General features: G+C 36.0%; 1 long non-coding RNA gene across 1 annotated transcript; it reads left to right on the forward strand.

Moving 5' to 3' along the window:
* Nucleotides 1-1,776: 1,776 nt before the first annotated feature.
* Nucleotides 1,777-5,024, forward strand: LOC122835279. The gene is made up of 3 exons (XR_006371293.1): nucleotides 1,777-2,131; nucleotides 2,444-2,483; nucleotides 4,979-5,024. It is a non-coding gene; the product is annotated as an uncharacterized LOC122835279 (long non-coding RNA).
* Nucleotides 5,025-19,438: the final 14,414 nt, after the last annotated feature.

The following is a 19,438-nucleotide window of genomic DNA, read 5'->3' on the forward strand; positions in this document are numbered from 1 at the left end:
TGCACCAAAGGGTTTGCAAATGAAAAGAACTTCTCTACCATCTGATGCAATGTTGATGAAACTGTTTTCTCTCTTTCAAGTAGCTCTGTTAAATAACCAGTAGATGGCATCAGTAGTATACAATTGACACTTAAAGACATTCATTGATATAGATTCCCAAAAGGACCCAATAAAATAAAATTAAAATAAGTCATAAAACTGATAATTCTGCAAAGGAGTCATTAATAGATTTGCTGTATTTTCAAAATTACTTTGCAGTAATTTTCACCACCAGTTATTTTAAGAAGGCAATAATGTGGCAACATAATTTAATTAATAACATATTTATTACATTTTGATATTTCTAGTACTGCAGGACTTAACATGTAAACTCATATCAGTGCTTCTAAAGTCTTTATGACATCTACATTAATATTTGAACCAATTTATAGTAGGTTCAGAAATGTTTATTATTTTAATATGTCATAATGAACTTCTTTGAGGGAATGCTATGCAGCAGCTCTTTTGTTTGATATTGCTAATGTTAACTTAATGACAACATTTTGTGTTAAAGGGGTGGTATTAAATATTTTCCAGGGACATATTACCAATTTATAGCACAAACTAGTAATTATGTTACCATCAGTTGTCGTAAAAATACTATATATATATATTTCAAACATGACCTAGAAGAAATTTGAATTTGCAATTTAATGCCTTCAAATTGGGCCCGTCTCTTTAAGAAGCTCATACTCTTTCTCACACTCTTCCTTTAGCACAACTGCGCTTCTCATTATGATGTTAACAATTGTTCTTATGAGCATTGGACTGAGAAGAACTTTGTATGATAAGTTCAGCATTTCTGCCAGGTGTTTGTTAATCACTGCTGCTGCTAGTGTGGAGGTAGAAGCTCAGCTGGAGACTGTGACTTTGTGGGAGCATGTGCCTGATTGGTTTCCAGGATTTCTTTATAACAATACAATAGAAATATTAACTATCCATAGTTAAGACTATCCATCCATGTGTATAACCACCTATTTGTTCAGGAATGAGTGGGACTTGTGCCAATCTCCAGCAGTTAATATATATATATATATATATATATATATATATATATATATATATATATATATATATATATATATATATATATATATATATATATATATATATATATATATATATATATATATATATATATATATATATATATACACAAACCTGACCAGTTGAGAAACATTATTATTATTATTATTATTATTATCTGTTGAGTGAGATGTTAAATAAAATGAAAACTCTGGTATAAAAAAATATAATATAATATAATATAATATAATATGTAATAATAATAATAATAATAATAATAATAATAATAATAATAATAATAATAATAATAATAATAATAATAATAATAATAATAATAATAATAATAATAATAATAATGAGGATATGCTCTGCTACAGAAAGTTATTGAACCTCTTTTTTAATTTTTTATATGGTTATCGCCATATATATTGCCTCCCCTCCCACACCCCAACTGCTGGCTGACCGCTCTTTTGCTATTTTTATCCCAGTGGTGCTGTTTCTGTTTCCCAGCCAGCCTACAGTGAGAGGAGCAGAGGTGCGGGCGTCTCTCATCACACCCACCTCTCTCGTTCTCTCTCCCTCTCCCCCTCTCTCTCACTTTCCAAAAATAGCCGTGAGTCGTGATCGGCTCGTCCTTGAGAGTGAAGCAGAGAGAGGGAGGACTGTATTATTGCTTAGAATCAGAGGAGGGGTTATGGATTGATACAAATAGTCGCCCCCGCCAAGCCAACACCAGCACAGGCTTGAATTAATGTGTTGCTATTTTTGGGAGCCCCGTGTTTCCAGGGGAGACCTAATGACGCAATGACGTCAATGCGGGTCAATCGCAGACTGGAGGAATTGAGTGGCTTCCATTTGGAGCTTTTGCAGTATTTCCTACAGAAAGGACGGAAACCAGTGCAAAAATTGAAGTGTATTTCCTCCCGAAACAAAAATTAACACGGAATAGAAAAGAAAAGGAAAAAAGCCTTGAAAATAGGAATTTAAAGTGAAAATGCTGAAGTGAAAATGATCCCGGTGCCATCACGTCGCCCCAATCCTTCGAGCATCTGCGATAGTAAAGGAGGTGTGTATTTATGGCTGCTTTTTTTTCCTCCAAATATATCCCTTTTCCACCACAGCGCATCTAAGGGATGATGCCTCTACCAGAGACTAGGCTTGTGGAATACTATTTTTGTGAGCATTTTTGTTTGTTGACTTGATCTGATGTACTACCATAGCAGCATCGGCTGTTTTTTCTCTCTAAGAGTGATTTCCTCGTATTTTGTTGCTTTCCCTGCATAACGCTAGTCTCTACCATCAGCTATATTATAACGTTGTATTTTATTTGCATTATCATTTTCTCTTTCTCTCTCTCCCTCTCTCTCTCTTTGCACAGCCCCGACCTATTCCAAGCTCTCGCAACCAGACGCACAGAGGTAACGACCACCTTCGCCCTTGTCTCCAATCTTATAAAAATCTATTACACAGCTTTTTGTCTGTTTGTGCTTGCTAAAACTGATCGGTAGCGTTTTGACAACAAATTGTTGATTGATTTTATATATAATGGTGAACGGAGTATCGGCTATTGTGGCTCAAGATTGTGCGCGTCATGGTTGTTCGCAGCTTGGCGACTTGCCGACGCGCACAACCAGACCGTCTGTGTTGAGTGGAGATGGTGTCTTTTTCAGAACTTTGAATATGCATGCAGACAATTATCTTCATGTCGGGGACTTTATCAGGTGTCTGTTTCAACTATTTACATTTGTCAGGGGGTAGTAAGCGAGGCTTCTGGCCAGGTGACGTGGGTGTAGGCAGGATGAATTGACAGTGCAACCCCTCTCTACAAGAAAAACCCCAGGAGAGATGCATGTTGAATGCAGAAAAAAGAAATACTCTTACAGCTTTGTGTCTTACACAAACACACACACAACCACAATGTCGTGAGAGGAGGTGGAAAGGGGGGCTTGAGGGTGTGGGGTGCTCAGGGCGTTTACCGGCAGGGTCTGGTGTGCGCGTGTATGGGTGTGTGCGCGCGTGTGTAACAGGCTTTCAGAACCACGGACAGCTCACGTGAAGCTTATCTGGTGTGGTCCGCCTTTATTCTGTCCGTACTGGCTGGAGCCTCATGCACAGTCCAGAAGACTGCAAAAAATAACATATTGTCCTTGTTCTAATTTTTAACTTCTGTTGAATTAGAGACCCAAACACAAGGTTATATGTTGCTCTTACCTGCAGACGTCACGTTTTGAGCTAAATTTGCTTCGCCATGGAGGATGTTAACAGTTGTGTGAGATAATATTAGATGGACACTAGAAAAAAGGAATTAAACTTTAAAATTACATGCATTTGGATAAAGTGCATTTGCTCATGATTTCATTCCAAGTAATCATCCTAATAAGAATTGTGTTCTGTCATCTGGGATCCAGAAAACCTTTAAGGATCACTTGAATCAACATTTTGTGTAACTTCTACCAAAAAACAAGACATCTCCCAGTTTATGCATTCCAGATCTATTGTCTAAAGCAATTTAGTAGATTGTTTTAAAAATACTTCCTTTACAAAACAAGTATTTCTAAAAAGTAATCCGTCTAATTATTGTTGCCTTAAAAGGTAAGGTGTCCAATTGAAAAATAAACAGTTAGCAGCTGTAATTCCCTTTTGAGCTGCACAATTCACTTTAAACATGTCATCACAATATTAGAGTGAACAAAGTTGGTTTATTAAAGAACTATTTTCCATGTATTTATTGGCTTTATACAAATGTGAATTCACCCTTGATGTGATTGTATTACATTTGATGGATAGAAACAATTCACTGTTGTTGTCCACACCTTGCACAGATAACAGTTCCCCAGTCACAGAGAGTTTAAAGCTAATAATAATAGATAGATAAGAGTGTAGTTTTGAAAACAGTTATTATAACCGATATCATCATTGCAAAATTTAACAACAATATTGACATCACAAGATTTTTAAAAAAATATTTTGCCAGCACTCATTTTCTTGATTTCTATTTGTGATGATTTGATGAGAGTATATGCTGATGTAGATTCTCAATCATCCATCATATGTCAATCTAAAATGCTTAAAGGTTTAGAACTGAAGATGTCTTTTGAACAGGAGGCGAAAAATCTTTAGGAAACAAGTGATGTCTGCTTTTCTTCTGCTTTCTTTTCTGCCTATTTATCAGACAGACAAACATGTCCTTTTGGATATGTGTTGAGGGTTGAATGTAGTATAAACCTGAATACTTCAGTGTAAATCTACATTTATTAGAAGACCTTCCCCTTGTGATTTTAGACTCAATATAATGTGTGTTAAACATAAATATATTTCTCACATGTTTGTTTTAATGTTTTTTTCTAAAACATAGTGTGGAACAGTGCTCCAAATATATGGTCCTATCCCATGCAATCTCTGCAAATGAATTAGTAAATAATAGCACATGCATCGTGAAGAGATCATGATCTCACTGAAAATGAACTCGCTCACTTCAGTAGATAACGGCCAATATGAGCAGGCATACAGAGCAACCTCCAAATATAGCGACTTTCATGCTCTATAATCTTAAAAGAAGGTTTTAATGTGTACTTCACTTTGCTCAAGTTCATCATTGTTTCTAGAATGTGATAAACAAATTAATTAGCAACCCATGACTTTCTGATTTCATAATAGAGCCCTAATACTTTAGGCCACTCTTCAAAATAGGGATGACAAATGACCATGTCTTTTACGTAAAAAGAATTTCTGTTTTCTGTCTTCATAAATCAGAAAAGAAAGATCACGTAAAATAGGTGCATATACTGGCCTAAATCTCCATGCACAGAGATTAATAAATGCCTTTTAACATATAAAGAAAAAAAAAACTGAGTTGATCATTATACTGTTAGTTTACACCTTTAAGCTGAATTTGTAACTTTGTTTGTTGCAGACGCTGGTCCAATGAGTCGATGATGATGGTGGTTATGATTCATCAGAGGAAATTATGATCTTTTCAGGTCTTTTTGCGGTCTGGGCTTGCTGTAGGATGTCTGTCCAGGAAGCCCTTACCCCAAAAAGCATCTGCAGGGGATCCTTACGACAGCAGCAGTTTACATGCAACTTCGCTTTTGAAGCTTCATCTCACACTGTGGTTGCCTGTTTTTATAAAGGTGTGAGTTTATTTTCTTTCCTTACTGAGCCAAGCTAAGGTGTAGAATGGAACGAAAACTTTACTAATATTGCTATGGAATAGATAATTTGATCCACATTACTTGACAAAGAAAAACAGTCATGATTGGGACTGAGTTACAAACTTGCTAACAATTATCCCGATTTTTGTTTTTGTATTCTCTTAAAATAATAATTCTGATTACATTTTTTTAAAAATCAGGAAAAACTTCCTGATCTGCAGCTTAGAATGGGATGTGTCTTCAAAAATGGGCTTGACATATAATTTGTCCAGAAGATGGCAGCATTGCTAAGGATTTTTGAAAGTTTATTAGTTCCAGCAGCAGTGTGCAGTATTAAAATTAAATTAAACATTCCATTAGAGTTGCAATTCTAGTTTTTAAAATTAAAATGAGCAATTCAAGTGTAAGACATTTATAGTGTTATAAAAATATTCTGTTGTTAGTGGAATTTAATAACAATTAGCTTTTAGAAAACTGGACCTGTCCTGAAAGCCACTGACCAGCATTTCTCTTCTGTTGTTAGACAGTTCAAAATTGTCAGCATTGAGGAAGTCAATAATATCAAAAGAAAGTTTCCAACCTCCCAAACCACTTCTTTGGAAATTGATCATTTCCTTGCCGTTGCTCAGTTCCTTGGAAACGGAAAAAATCCCAACTTCTATTGTGCAATACAAGAGAAATGAATGCAAAAGAGAAAAACGTTTTGAAGAATTCACATCTATTAGACACACATCTATTTGTTTTTGTTTGTTTGTGGGGTTTTTTTGTTGTTGTTGTTTGTTTTTTTGTTGTTGTTTTTTTTTCCAGAACAGGACTTTATTTAGTATTTAAAATAAACTTGATCTTAATTCTGGTGATGTTTTTTATTATTATTATTATTATTATTTTAATTATATTTATGTGAGGAGAAAGTGTAAGAAGAAAGTCACCCCTACTATATTTGTGATTAGTGCATGCCACTTTCTTCTGAGGGCTGTGGCCAAGTGAAATTGCCACTAAAAATTCTAACTGTTAAGGAACAAAGGGACTGAATATTCAGCAACAAAAGAAAAAAAAATATTTGAAAAAGTCAGACAAATTGATGAAATAATTTGGTGAATAAGGAGTGCTGAAAACACAAATAATTTAGTCTGTCATCGTTTGTGGAGATGAGACGGTATTGTGAAGCCATCTTTATTTAGAAAAGGTAATATAAAAGTTCAAACATTTCAGAAATATTAAGGTTTACATATCCTTGTTCAAGCGCTTTGAGTAAATTGATATATACATGCTATGTTTATCTTAATGTGAAGCTTTATGTCTAGCAACACCCCACCATAGCACAGTGATGTGTATGTAATTTAATACATTTACATGGCCAGTCACACAAAAAGCATTATCTGGTAGAACCCTAGTATACTTTGCAAGATGACATGAGTGAAAACAGACAGCCAGACATGTCCTGATCCATCCCTAACCACCAGTAGAACAAGTTTTGATCTGTATGCTTTGATTCTTCTCTTTCTGCTGCTCTGTTGCCTTGGTCTGCAGCTTCAAATAACAGGGAAAGCAAAAATTTGTTTAGCTTGAGTGGATATTCAAAATGTTTCAATCTCACGGCTCTAACTGCAAAAATTAGGTGCAACCAAAGCATGCACTATTTATTTGGCAACATTATGTATTTTCTTATAAAAATAAAAAGATAAGGTTAATTTTTACCACCTGAAAAAGCTTAATAAGCCTGTCAGCAAATCAAAGTTCTCAACTATTCCCAAGAAAGTCACTGCAGGAAAAAGCGAATGGAGTGGAGTAAGACGCACGGAGTGGAACAAGCTGAATCAATAATTTTAACAAATTTGATCTAAACCACATCAAAGGACTTAGAATAATACATCAGAACCTTGTGTCTATAAGTGAAAATGTCCTACAATCCTTTTTATTTTATTTTTTTTGCTGAATAGGACTTATTAGAATTTTGTACGCTAACAGGAATCTTGGGAATAGACCCTGCTTTTACTGAAATTAATGTGTCACAAAAGTCTGGGCCATCTGGCCACTCTGGAGTTTCACATGGTTAAAATATCAGTCTAATGTCCTCTGTCTTAGCTTCTACCCTACATTCAATAGACACTGAACTCTGGCTGGGCACATTCACTCCCATTTAGTGTTTTTACATTGCACTCATACTTGTTACTCAATAACTTTTATAAAGGTCAGGGCTTTGTCGTTTCTATTAAGATCTGGGAAGACTAATTCCACTGTTCTCAGAAATCCTCTTTTCTCCCTTAGTTAGTCCCATCTTTCATACTTTCCAAAACCAAGTGCTCAATAGCATTAAACCCAATAATTGGACACTGCTGCTGTTTACCTTTAAGCACTAAAACAGGTATGAGTAACTGTGAGTCACTGGCTGTAAGTTTAAATGGTACCTCAACCCACCCCTCATACCGCATATCTGTGCCATTGGCTGCTTCAAGATGGAGGGGATTCATTTGTGCAACTAACCTCTCAAGCATTGTTCAGTGGAACCTTAGGGAAGTTTGTGTCTTTCCATGACTCATTTGTGGCACAAATCGTGAACCAGAGTCCCAAAGTGCTTCAAACTTTTTGCTGCTCAAAAGCACTTAATGAGACATTTTCTCACCACTAACTGCCTGATTGTCAAGTTAAAACAGCAAATGGTGCACTTTTGAATGTATTCACCATCTTCACCCAACTGGCACACACCTCAGAAAGAATCAAGCATACCCATCCCTTTCACTTCTCAAGCTCAGCAGCCAAATCTATAAGGTAACTTGGCACACCTGTGCTCACAATGATCTCTCTTCAGACAAAGAACCTCATAGCAAAGCTTCCTCAAATACACCACTGGTAGGAATGGATATTATTCACAGTTTGCATGATTCAAATTGCATTCAGAAGACCAAAATAGATTTGTTTGATGAAATGCTTTTCATGTGTTTGGAAACAAATGAATTGCACTGTTTGCCCACACTCCGAGAGGAAAAAAAAAGGTGAAGGTGAAGACCACAGTGGTGCCCATGGTGATTGGGGTCCTCGGGGGCAGTCACCCCCAAACTGGAGCAGTGGCTAAAACAGATCCCAGGAACCGCATCAGACATCTCAGTCCAGAAAAGTACAGTTCTAGGCACAGCCAAGATACTGCGCAGAACCCTCATGCTCCCAGGCTTCTGGTAGAAGACCCGAGCACAGAGGATGAGTGAGACCACCCGCGGTGGGTGACAACGGAATTTTTAGGTCCTGGGTTAGATTCCCGGCCCGGGTTCTTTCTGCCCTGCAACAGACTGGCGACCTGTCCAGGGTGTACTCCACTTCTCCCCCGGAACTCTTCCTGACCCCACTGGGGACAAGGGTATTCGAAAATGGATGGATGAAAATATATATATATATATATATATATATATATATATATATATATATATATATATATATATATATATATATATATATATATACACATACTGTATACATAGTATGGTTTGTATGCACTGTACAAGATTTAAAGGCAAGTCAAACTTGTATCAGCACAGCCAAAGAGAAAGCTTTGGCTGTGCTGTAGTCAATTACTCTGACTACAAATGAAGAGCACACTGATATGTAAAAAGCTTCTGAAATCTGAACTTTTTTTTTTTTTTCTCAGAGGAACAAAAGACAATAGGTTTTGGGGCCTTGATCATCTTGAGCCATGTGTGCTATTTACGCATTTGCAATGCTTTCGTGATTTTGAACACGACATGCTTTGCTGAGCAACTTAGTGCAATGTTCAGCTTTGATGGTGAACAAGTGGAGATTGAAATCATAACATTTCAGAATGACCTCCACCTCAAAGCCCAAAAGATTGCACCAAACAATTGGTGCTTTGTTGACACAGAAGTACAGTGGTGCATGCACAGCAGCTATGAAGGTTGCCAACCTGTTTGGTTCAACCTATCTCTGTGAACCAGTAGTTTCTGACATGAACTTCATCAAGAACAAACACAGAACACGCCTCATTGATGCACATCTGAAAAACTTGCTCACAGCTGCAGTGTCAAGTTTCACACCAGATTACAGTACACTGGTGAACAGCATGTAATGCCAGTCTTCCCACTAACAAGGACACACATACCAGATGTTGTCGGTGGCAAAATAGCAGTGCCATGACAAATTAAAATACTAAAAAACTGTGTTCAATTTAAACATGTGTTCATGACATGTAAGTTATATTTTTGTTAAAAATGCAGCAGATTCAGTTGTTAGTTCAAAATATGGCAAAATATATATAAAGATATGTATGAAATATGTGATTTTTTATAAATATTTGATTGCTCTTTAACATTACATAATTTCAACCTTTTTGAAGCATGGTACAACATAGTTCATGGTTTGTTAAAAGGGATTGTTAGTGGCTTGTAAAAAATTTATATTTTTCCTAAGAAATATAGTGATATAAGTGATCATCTGAAAATGTATCATTACTGTGATTAATAGAGTTCCGAATATTAATCTGCTTCCCACAATGTTGGCTTGCTGATAATTGTGAGAAGTCATTAGCGTGATGTGTCTTCACATAGATGGGTTTTGTTATGACCCCTGGCCTCTTGAGGCTGTGCAGGCTCTTTGCTTTGTTATGCAGGTTCAGCTGTGAGAGCACTTCTTCTGATTGGCTGCCTGGAAGCTGCTGGAGCTACACCTCATTGGACCAGCAGAGGATTTCAAGCCAATCAGATGTTGATGAGCCTCACCTGTTCACTGTAAAAGGCCTGGAAATAATTCCTCCTGTGGGGCAGCTAGTAGAAAGAGGTTTTGTTCAGCTGTTCCCCACCTTTTGTATTGTGTTACTGCTTTGGGCAGTTTTGAGCTTTTTGTTTGGTCTGCAAGAGCAGTTTGACTTTGTTTGCTTTTTCAAGCTAGAAGCTTGTGCTAGGGGAGGTTTGGTGCTCCTTTAGTGTCTTGTCTTTCGGGTTATTTGAGTTTACTTTGGCTTGACTTGTTTGGACACTTTGTAGTTTCATTTACACTTAATATTCTTTAGTGTGTTAGTTCTCCTTGTTTTTTTTTTTAATTCTCTCCTGTATTATTTGGGTTGAATTTTATTGTGTCTTGGTTCTGCAAAACCTCCTTTTTCTGTAATAAATCACCTTTTTATATATAATTCCTTTTTTTTTGTACATTTTTATGTTACCGCCCCTGAACTCCTAGACCCTGGCTGCGTAACGGGTATCATGAATCATTAACAATGTATAATTAAGAGGCAAACTGAGCAAATTTGTTATTATAGAAGAGTTAAAGTTATCTTTAATTGCACTGTTAAAGTGTGTTAAATAGAAATAGCCTATTATTAGAGACATACCTGGTTACAAACAAGCATGTTGTGTCTCCAAACATGATGGTGTAAATTAAATTTTACACTAGTTTATAGATTTTATTATGAATTTAAGTCTTAAAATAGGTCAATTACAGATAGTGAGTGGGATTTGGACATGTATGCTATAAATGTGGATTCAAATAATGTTTGAGATGTACTCCTTATTTTTATTCATGTATCTACTTGTTTTTTTTTTACAGCTGGCCATAGTAGGAAGACAAGTTGCCCCACTAATTGGTTTCATTATGAGGTAGCCTTAAAAATTTGAAATTGTTGGAAATTGTATTTAGATCATATTTTTAGCTATTTTAGGCAAATATATGACAATTGCTTCTGCCTTTGCAGATTCTACATGCCATACCTTAATAACACTATAAGAAATGTTTTTATTTTTTAAAGAGTCTTCCCTACAGGAACTCTTTTCTCTCCATAGCTCACTGAATGATGCTCCAGGTTGATCTTTGCGAACCACCACTACCAAAAGCTCCATCTTTCTCAAACTGGAGCACAAGAAAAAGCCTCTTTTCAGAGAGTTGGAGGGCAGAAAGATCTAGTCTGGTGAACATGGCATCTCAACCGTGTTTCAACACTCATATGCCAACAGTATGGAAGGACTTTAACTGCGCTTTGCTGTGGTGATTGCCTACCATGGCCGTTCTTTTGAGTTTATTATGACGTGATGAGGCACACCACATATGTCCTTCATAACGGAAATACCCAGACAGCCGGATTCTTCCAAACATTGCTTCCAACAACCTATGTCTTAAATAAAACTATTTGCCATGATGGTAAGTTTAAGTTTTAACTAAGCTCATTAGTTTTACGGTTTTAACACTCTTCCTTTTTTCCGACCGTTAAGTTTTTACTTTGTTTTTAATGTTCTGAGCGGTTTATGGCTCAGCTGGTGCTACATAGCTTAGTCACACCATTTTGGTACAGAATTATATGTTAAATTCTTTTACTTGACTTCTACCTATGGAGACCCTCAGAATCTGTGCTTGTCCATCAGAGTGTTGGCGGATCAAACCAGGACACTCTCTTGCACTGGCCATGAAAACTTCTTTTTTTTTTCCTGGCTCTAAACCAAAATTAAAAAATAGTAGAGCAATGTCACCTGAAAATAAAACAAAGGCGTGTTGCAGACGGCAAGAATAGTTTGTGACATAGAGTAGACTAAACTCTAACACAGAAAACTTTTACACTAGACTTTTATTGTGGATCTGGGTTGCTCCTTCATTTCAGTGTACTTAGTAGTTTACTTTTAAGGTAAGCTTTAGTGAATTTTAAAAATGTATATATTTTATAATATACACAAAATATCTTTAAAAGCATATTGTTTCACTGGTACACTTCAGCAAATACCCATTTTGTTCACTCAAAGTATATTTTTATTATATTTCTTAAAAGTGTATTGTGGTACAAATATATTTAAGTGTGTTTAAAGTCATAATGTCAAAATTGGTAGAAGCATAATGTTAGTATACTTTGTATATATTTATATGTTGTACACTTAATACTTAGAATATTTCAAATGTACTTATGCAAATGTAAGTATATTTGAAATATACTGAAGTACGTATATAGTTTTTTTTTCACTGGGGCAGAGCAATGCCACTGCAACCTCAAGTTTTGCTATGAGCACAAATATCGTCGTCACACCTCAGCGACAAACCAGCATTACCAGCAACACGACAGGTGGCACAGACAGGTGGCACAGACAGGTGGCACACCTTGCTGACACCAACATCAGCACTCCGAGCTGAGGTTCTCTGGCACCTGACGCAGCAACTATGGTAAGTTAAATAACACCAACTGCAACACAAACAGATGGCAGTGTGAACATATCCCAAAAGGAAAATACCATTGCAATTTTAAGAGAAGTAAGCAAAACCTTAATTTGTATAAGTACAGCATTCATCAGCTGATACCATTTAATATAGACATGTTGCATCTTATTTATATCCGGAAATTTTGCGAATGCGCTGGAGTGCAAAAAGACTCTTCTATTACACACTATATCCGCGCAGCAGCGGTGGAATGATTCAATTCACAACATGAAGGATTCAAGGATTTTTATTATCATACAATTTTGCAGTTTTTTGCTTGCGGTGCAAAATTTGAACTCGGGTCCCAGATCAAGAAGTCTAATAAATAAATAACTGAGTATAGTTTGCATGCATACTTTATATGTGTGTAAATAAATAAAAAGTATGACGTAGCTGGTGGAACCTAGAGATGTAGGTATCATCAATTCAGTGAAGTGCATCACAGGGAAAAATAATGCATAAAAACCTTTGAAGGACAGCTCAGAACCACTCATTCCTTATTTTATTTTTTGTTCTCTCTCTCTGTATCGGCTATTTTGCACACCGAGTCGTTGCACAGACACAGACTGACAACAATGCCCCTAGCATATCAGGATTCAACATTAAAAAACACGCAAACATTTCCCACACAAAGAACAGAACATTCTGTCCATTACAGCATCTTATTTTCAGGCATGATTAATAAGTGATTGAACACAGTGGTGGTAAATTAGCTCATTTGAAAACCTGCATATGTCAGAGAGTTTGTGTGTGAGTTGCCTGTTTTTTTAAACTGAACCTAAACACCCAAATTCACAGCATATCTACATGTAAAGATTGTCACAGCCTATTTCCTTCACCCTCACTATTTTTTTAAATTAAAACTGTTTCCTGATCTGCGTAAAGAGATACCCATGGACAGTGTTATCTAGTTGACCTAGTGTTGGCAATAAGTTGCAGTGCAGTATTCTGCTAATATATATATTGCATATACATATATTCTAATATTCTTTTGGGAATTGCTTCACTCAGGGTATTTTCTTTTGGAGAGATGGTCTCAAGAAAACCGAGTTGAAATCAACAATCCAATTTATTAAAGCATAAGTAAGTAATAATGTATTGAAACATCAGAGAAATAGTTCACCATTTCAGCACTGGACCATTGCTATGAGTGCTTAAGAGAGCAATCACAAAGTGGCCCCAGATATTAGCTTCCAATTTTATTTTTATTTTTTTCCCCAGATAAGTTACGCTCTAATATGGGTGTTCCCATGAGATATAATTTCCTTAATATTATGTATTGATAACAAAAAATACTTTCAAAATAAAAACACAACACATCATATCAATAAAAAGCAGATTAAAATAACAAAAACTTAAGAAAGTAAAAACTTAAAGATGCAAACACAATCCTATGACAGAATAAAACATAGGTTTGTAAAATTTGAAGGCCATTGCATTTTGTTTATTTTCTTAAACAAATGTCATAAGTCTTCTAGAAATGAGTTTAGAATAATTATATGTGTGAGATCCTAGTCAAGACAAAGTCACAGTTACACGTTCAAGTAAGTGGAATAAAGTTTTGTCTAACATGGACCATCATTTTATGGGTCTGTGCTGTGAATCCACCACTAACCCCAAACAGGCTGCTGCTCAATCTTGTGTAGAAGGTGAAAATATTGTAGAGATAGTAAAATAGGTAGTACATGATAGTAAATTCAAATCTAGGATTCCTGGATTAACCCAGGTGTCCTCCAATATTTAGGTGTCTCTGGCACACACCTATTTCAAATAATTTGCCCACTGCCTGCTGAGATGAAGTTGCCAAACACTGGCCTTCAAAGATAGAGTGAGCCAGGTCTTTTAGGATATGTACACCAAAGTACTCACTCGATCAACATTTGTTGATCTAGTATTTTTCAAAATGCTTTGCAGAAGAGACCCCGTACCGCCATCTTTAATTCTTCAAATGTAAAGAAAACATCTGTTGCATAAAAAGTGGAAAAAGCAGGCTCAGATCATAACAACCTAAATCCACAAAAAAAAAAGCCCAATGTAAAAGTTTATTATTTTAGAGTTAGGTCTATTTTATGTCACAAACAACTCCTTGTAGTCTGCAGTAAAACTTGTAAATATTTATTGTTAGGTAACAATTTTTTGTTGTCGTTTGTCTTTTTTTAATTTTGGATTTGAGTCTGAAAAAACACCGATTGTGATCATAGCGATTGCCTTTCCTGGTTCACCTAAATTCCCCTAAACTGTACCAAAACGGTGTGACTAAGCTATGTAGAACCAGCTGGGCCATAAACCAGAACATTAAAAACAGAGTAGAAAGGTAATGGTCGGAAAAAAAGGAAGAGACGTGTTTAAACAGTAAAACTAATGAGCTTAGTTAAAACTGTGAACTTACCATCATGGCAAAATGCTTTCTTTAAGACGTAAGTTGTTGGAAGCAATGGTTGGTAGAATCTGGCTATTATGGTATCTCTGTTATGACGGACATATCTGGTGTCCATTATCACATCACATTTGTTTGTTTCCATCTTTGTCCCTTTTTCTCCACCTGAGAAAAAGGGACAAAGTACTCAATCTTCATCTTGCTTGATATACACAAGTAAGTCATGAGGGTGTTGAAGCTTGTCTTTTTCTTCCTGTGAACAGACACAAAGAGACAGAGTAGGAACACAAAGAATAGCAGATAGAAATGAGAGATGTGGATCTTAAAAGCGAATTTGTGAGAAATTTAGAGATAAATAAAAAAAACCTGTTGAGAAAAAAAAGAGAGTTCAGATTTCAGAAGCGCTTCACACATCAGTATACTTTTCATCCATCTTTCCATAACAATATGTAATATGGACAGATGGAGAGGACTTTGGATATTCTGATACAAGTTTAATTTGCATCAGTCTATACTCAGCAAGCATGACCATACACTTCTCTGTGACTCTACCAACTGCAATTAAATGTGATAAATAAAGCTACAATTGAACCTGATTGGATCAATTTAGCTAGCTTTTCACACATTTATGTGCCAAAATAGGTAAAAACTGATTTAAATTTCTTCCTGTCTTTTCCACAGTCTTTCTAATATTAACTCCTAAAACTACTAAGTTTGATTTGTCTTCAAAGCTCGTACAGTACATACAAAACACAGCGATGTGAGTACATCCAGTTATTCAGCTGGTTAACTGTCAAAGCTTTGATTTAAATGAAATTCAACAAGCTAGCCATAATCCGTGTTACCAGGCCGGGCTCATAAAAGAAACCTGGGTAGACTTTAAGCATCATGAGCCCAGTCTGGCTCAGTCTGGGTCAAAACTTATTTGGGCCAACCATTTTCTGTTCCACAGACAAGTTGCCATCATCTCCTAAAACTACCAACAGCATTTTTTTTAAGCTTATGCCTTTATGGGTTTCATAATGAAATAATTGGCAGAAGTGCAGCTGTTGCATACGATGATGCCGGCTTCCTCTTGCTCTTGGATTGTTTTGGTGGGTAGCATTCACCATCCTTTACAAAACCATGTCGCATGTACTGACAAGAGAAAATCCTTTATATAAAATTTTTTTCTTAAGTTTATAATTTTTATTAGATTGTAAACACAGCTGCACAGTGATGCTGTTGGTGGCACTTTTGCCTTGCAGCAGGAAGGTCCTGGGCTCTTTCTGCGTGTAGTTTGCATGTTCTCCATGTGCATTCGTGTTCTCTCTGGAAACCCAGTCTTCCTCCCACAGTCCAAAAACATGACTGTTGGGGTGAATGGTCTCTCTACATTTGCCTTAGGAATGAGTATGTGAGTGTATTGTTATTTGTCCTGTTTCTCTGTGTTGCCCAGTCATGCACAATCAAACAAATCAATTCTTTATTTTTCTGTTCTTACAGCAACTTTGTTTCCTTTCTGGATCTGAATGTGATAATCTGCACAATAATCTCCAAACTGATGAATGAAATTATTTTTTTTTCTTTTAATAAAGTTTCAACTAAAATGTCCCAAAGAATTTTGAATTTATTTGGCATTTCAGTGAATCACCAATTTGGGAAGAATAATAAAAGTTTCAGCTTTAAAGAACTGACGTGGCGCCTGAATCTGTATCATACCGAAGAGGATTAGGGCCACCGGAAAAGAAAATAAAAATTTAAAATTCTGACTTTAGAGTCAGAATTCTGAGATTAAAGTCAGTTGTAGTTTAATCCTTCTACTCACAAATTATTTAATAGATTATCATTGCCAATTTCGCTCATAAAACAACCTTTACAGCTGCATAAAATCTGAGCTTTTGCCAATCTCAAAGTCTGTCTGTTTGTCAGCACGCCAACTGCTGACTCAGGTTTGATCAGTCCAGATTTTCACATTTAAACGTCATTCAGTTGTCTGGAAGTCTAGAAATTCACCAGCGCTGTCTTGAATGGCAGCAGAGGGAAGAAAAGTGAATTTGAATTCCCATCATTCCTGTGACTCACTGAAGCAAATCCTATTAAATGATATTCCAGGATTCAGTGCTGCATGTGGACAAGTGAGCTGATGGTGTGTTGGACCTGCAACGGCTCAGTCAGCAGCTGTAATGGATCAGAAGAGCTTGAGCCACCTTGAAGTCTGCAGTTTTTTATGTCATTTACTGGTAACAAACTTTCACAATTTCCCCCAACGTTTTAAGTGCTGTGCAGAGTTTGTGAAAAGAAACACGCTACACTTGGTGTGACTCATGTGGTCCAATAAGTAATGTGACACACTTCAGCCATAAAATAATAATGAAGCCTTGGAGTGCATTTCTGTTTTACTTGACAGACTTCTTGACTGGCAGGAACAGGAGTTGAGTTAAGAGTTTTCTTCTCAAATGCAGGAGAAGCTGATGGGAAGAAACTTTTGGACAAAGAAGAAATATTTTTTTATCTTTAGTATTCTTTTTGGAAGCAATGATCACAAAGGCAGTCATTAATATGAAATAAATGTACAAGCACAGAGGAAAAAATAAGTTTTGCAAAGGCAGATTTAGTTTTTCACAAAATTTGGTTCCTCATTGTTGCTAAATATTTGTGTCAGTTATATCTGTACTGAAACTCAACTTGTACGGGCATTTAATCCACATAAACGTTTCAACATTTGGCAAAGTTTGGTCATTTCATAAACTTCAAAGAAGGGGAGTCTGAGTAAAAGAAACTATTTGAGACAGCCATAGAGGTTCACCTTCCAGCTGGACAATAATCCTAAATGTGTAACCAGGAGCAGGGGTGTTACCAGAAATCTTGGGTCCCCTGACAAAAAATCTAATTGGGCCCCTCCACGCAGCTACTGTTTCAATTTTTTGAGTCTATCTGACCATCAAACGCGTCATAATTTTAAAGGCTTGCAACTTGCTTTCTTTGGTCCAATACTAATAACTAGCCCAATATTTACTGCTCATAAATTTTACATGCAAGTAGGTTGCTTACATTAGTTTTAGCTTACTGAAATGTCTCTCCCCACAAGCAACAGTCATAGGCAACACGTAAAATATACATGAAGCAATCCAGACTTCTCAAAAAATGTTGTTGTTGCATTTTACTCAAGCTGCAGTAACTTTAATAAAAAATATGTTTTCTCCATATTTGTTAAAGCTTTTGCCATGTTGTGACAGTTTATGAGACATAATCTGTGAAAACAATCAATCTCCTCCACCTCGTCCCTCAATTACTATTGCTAGCTCAAGTAATGCAACATTCCGGCCAAAACAACCAATCAGAACCAGGAGGAGGGTCTTAGCGCTGTCAATCAACTTTATTCACTCACCGCTAAATGTGCTAATGGTGGAGAAACAACATATCATTACACGAAAAATGTTTATCTGCCTTCACTGGTAGCTATGCTAACTAGACTAAGCATTTACTACAGGCTATGCTAGCTGCAGCATAGCACAGAACCAGGGGGAGGAAGGTTGAGTAGCCACATTAAATTGTGATTGACAGCAGTAAAACTCTCCTGCCACTGACTGGTTGTTTCTGGCACTTTGAGAAAGCAGAGGAAATAGATTTTTTACAGATTATATCTGATACCATACTGTCACAACATAATGACAGTTTGGTGAAATACACACAACTCTGTGTCCAAAATTTTGGTCTGTACTGTATATATATTGTTACAAAAGTTACATACTGTAGGTTTAATTTCATTTATGAGAGGGTAGGTCTCCTAAATGATGTGGGTTAGAGCTGCTGCTGACTGACTCATCTGTTGTTAAGTGGTTAAAGGTACTAGTTAAATATATGAATATCTTGGTAATTTTTTTCCTTAATTCATTAAATGCTACTGAAATGGAGACAAACAGTCTGTAGCTAAGCTAACTATGCTAAATGGTTGATAATCTCACAGTCTTGGAGAAAAACTGGGTTACAAATTGACACCTCTTACCGTTTTCTCTCTCCCTCTTATTTTTTTATTTTATTGTTAAAAACCTAATTTTATAATTATAAAATTATATATATTTTTTATGATTTATAATATAATCATAGTAAGTGCCACAGTCGTTCTTGTCTTCTACTGATTGCTGCTGAACACCGTCACGCACTCCAAGCAGGAACGAACCATTTCATGCAGATCCATGGGGTTTCAGGGCAAATATGGATGTGGGTTTTTTGGTCTGGGAGTGGGAACATTACATTTTTACTGATAAAAACAATCTTTGAAAATACAATATGATTACATTTGTAATTGACAGGGTCCCATTTTTAAAATTTTTTCTTTCTATGAACAATAAATAAACAAGTAAATAAATAAACTGAATCCACATCAACTTTTCCAAATGACTATTTGATCACAAAACAAAATGTGATGCATTTACATTGGCAAGAACTGTTTTCTTCAATTGTACAACTGAATCCAATGGAGATTTGCCTATTAAATATTGGTTTTAGGTTAATTAAAACAGTAAAAATATACAAATTCTGTCATAGTCTTATAAAGATTCTTCTGACTTTTAGTAGAAAAAGCCCTGTGCCATAAAAAATTTCCTGTGTTGAAAATGCTTTTATATATTTTTCTTAGTATTACGAGGTTTGAAATTTTGCTACCATGGCATATTAAGCTGTTTCT

This window comes from Gambusia affinis, linkage group LG08 (genome assembly GCF_019740435.1).
Source record: "Gambusia affinis linkage group LG08, SWU_Gaff_1.0, whole genome shotgun sequence".
NCBI lineage: Eukaryota > Metazoa > Chordata > Actinopteri > Cyprinodontiformes > Poeciliidae > Gambusia > Gambusia affinis.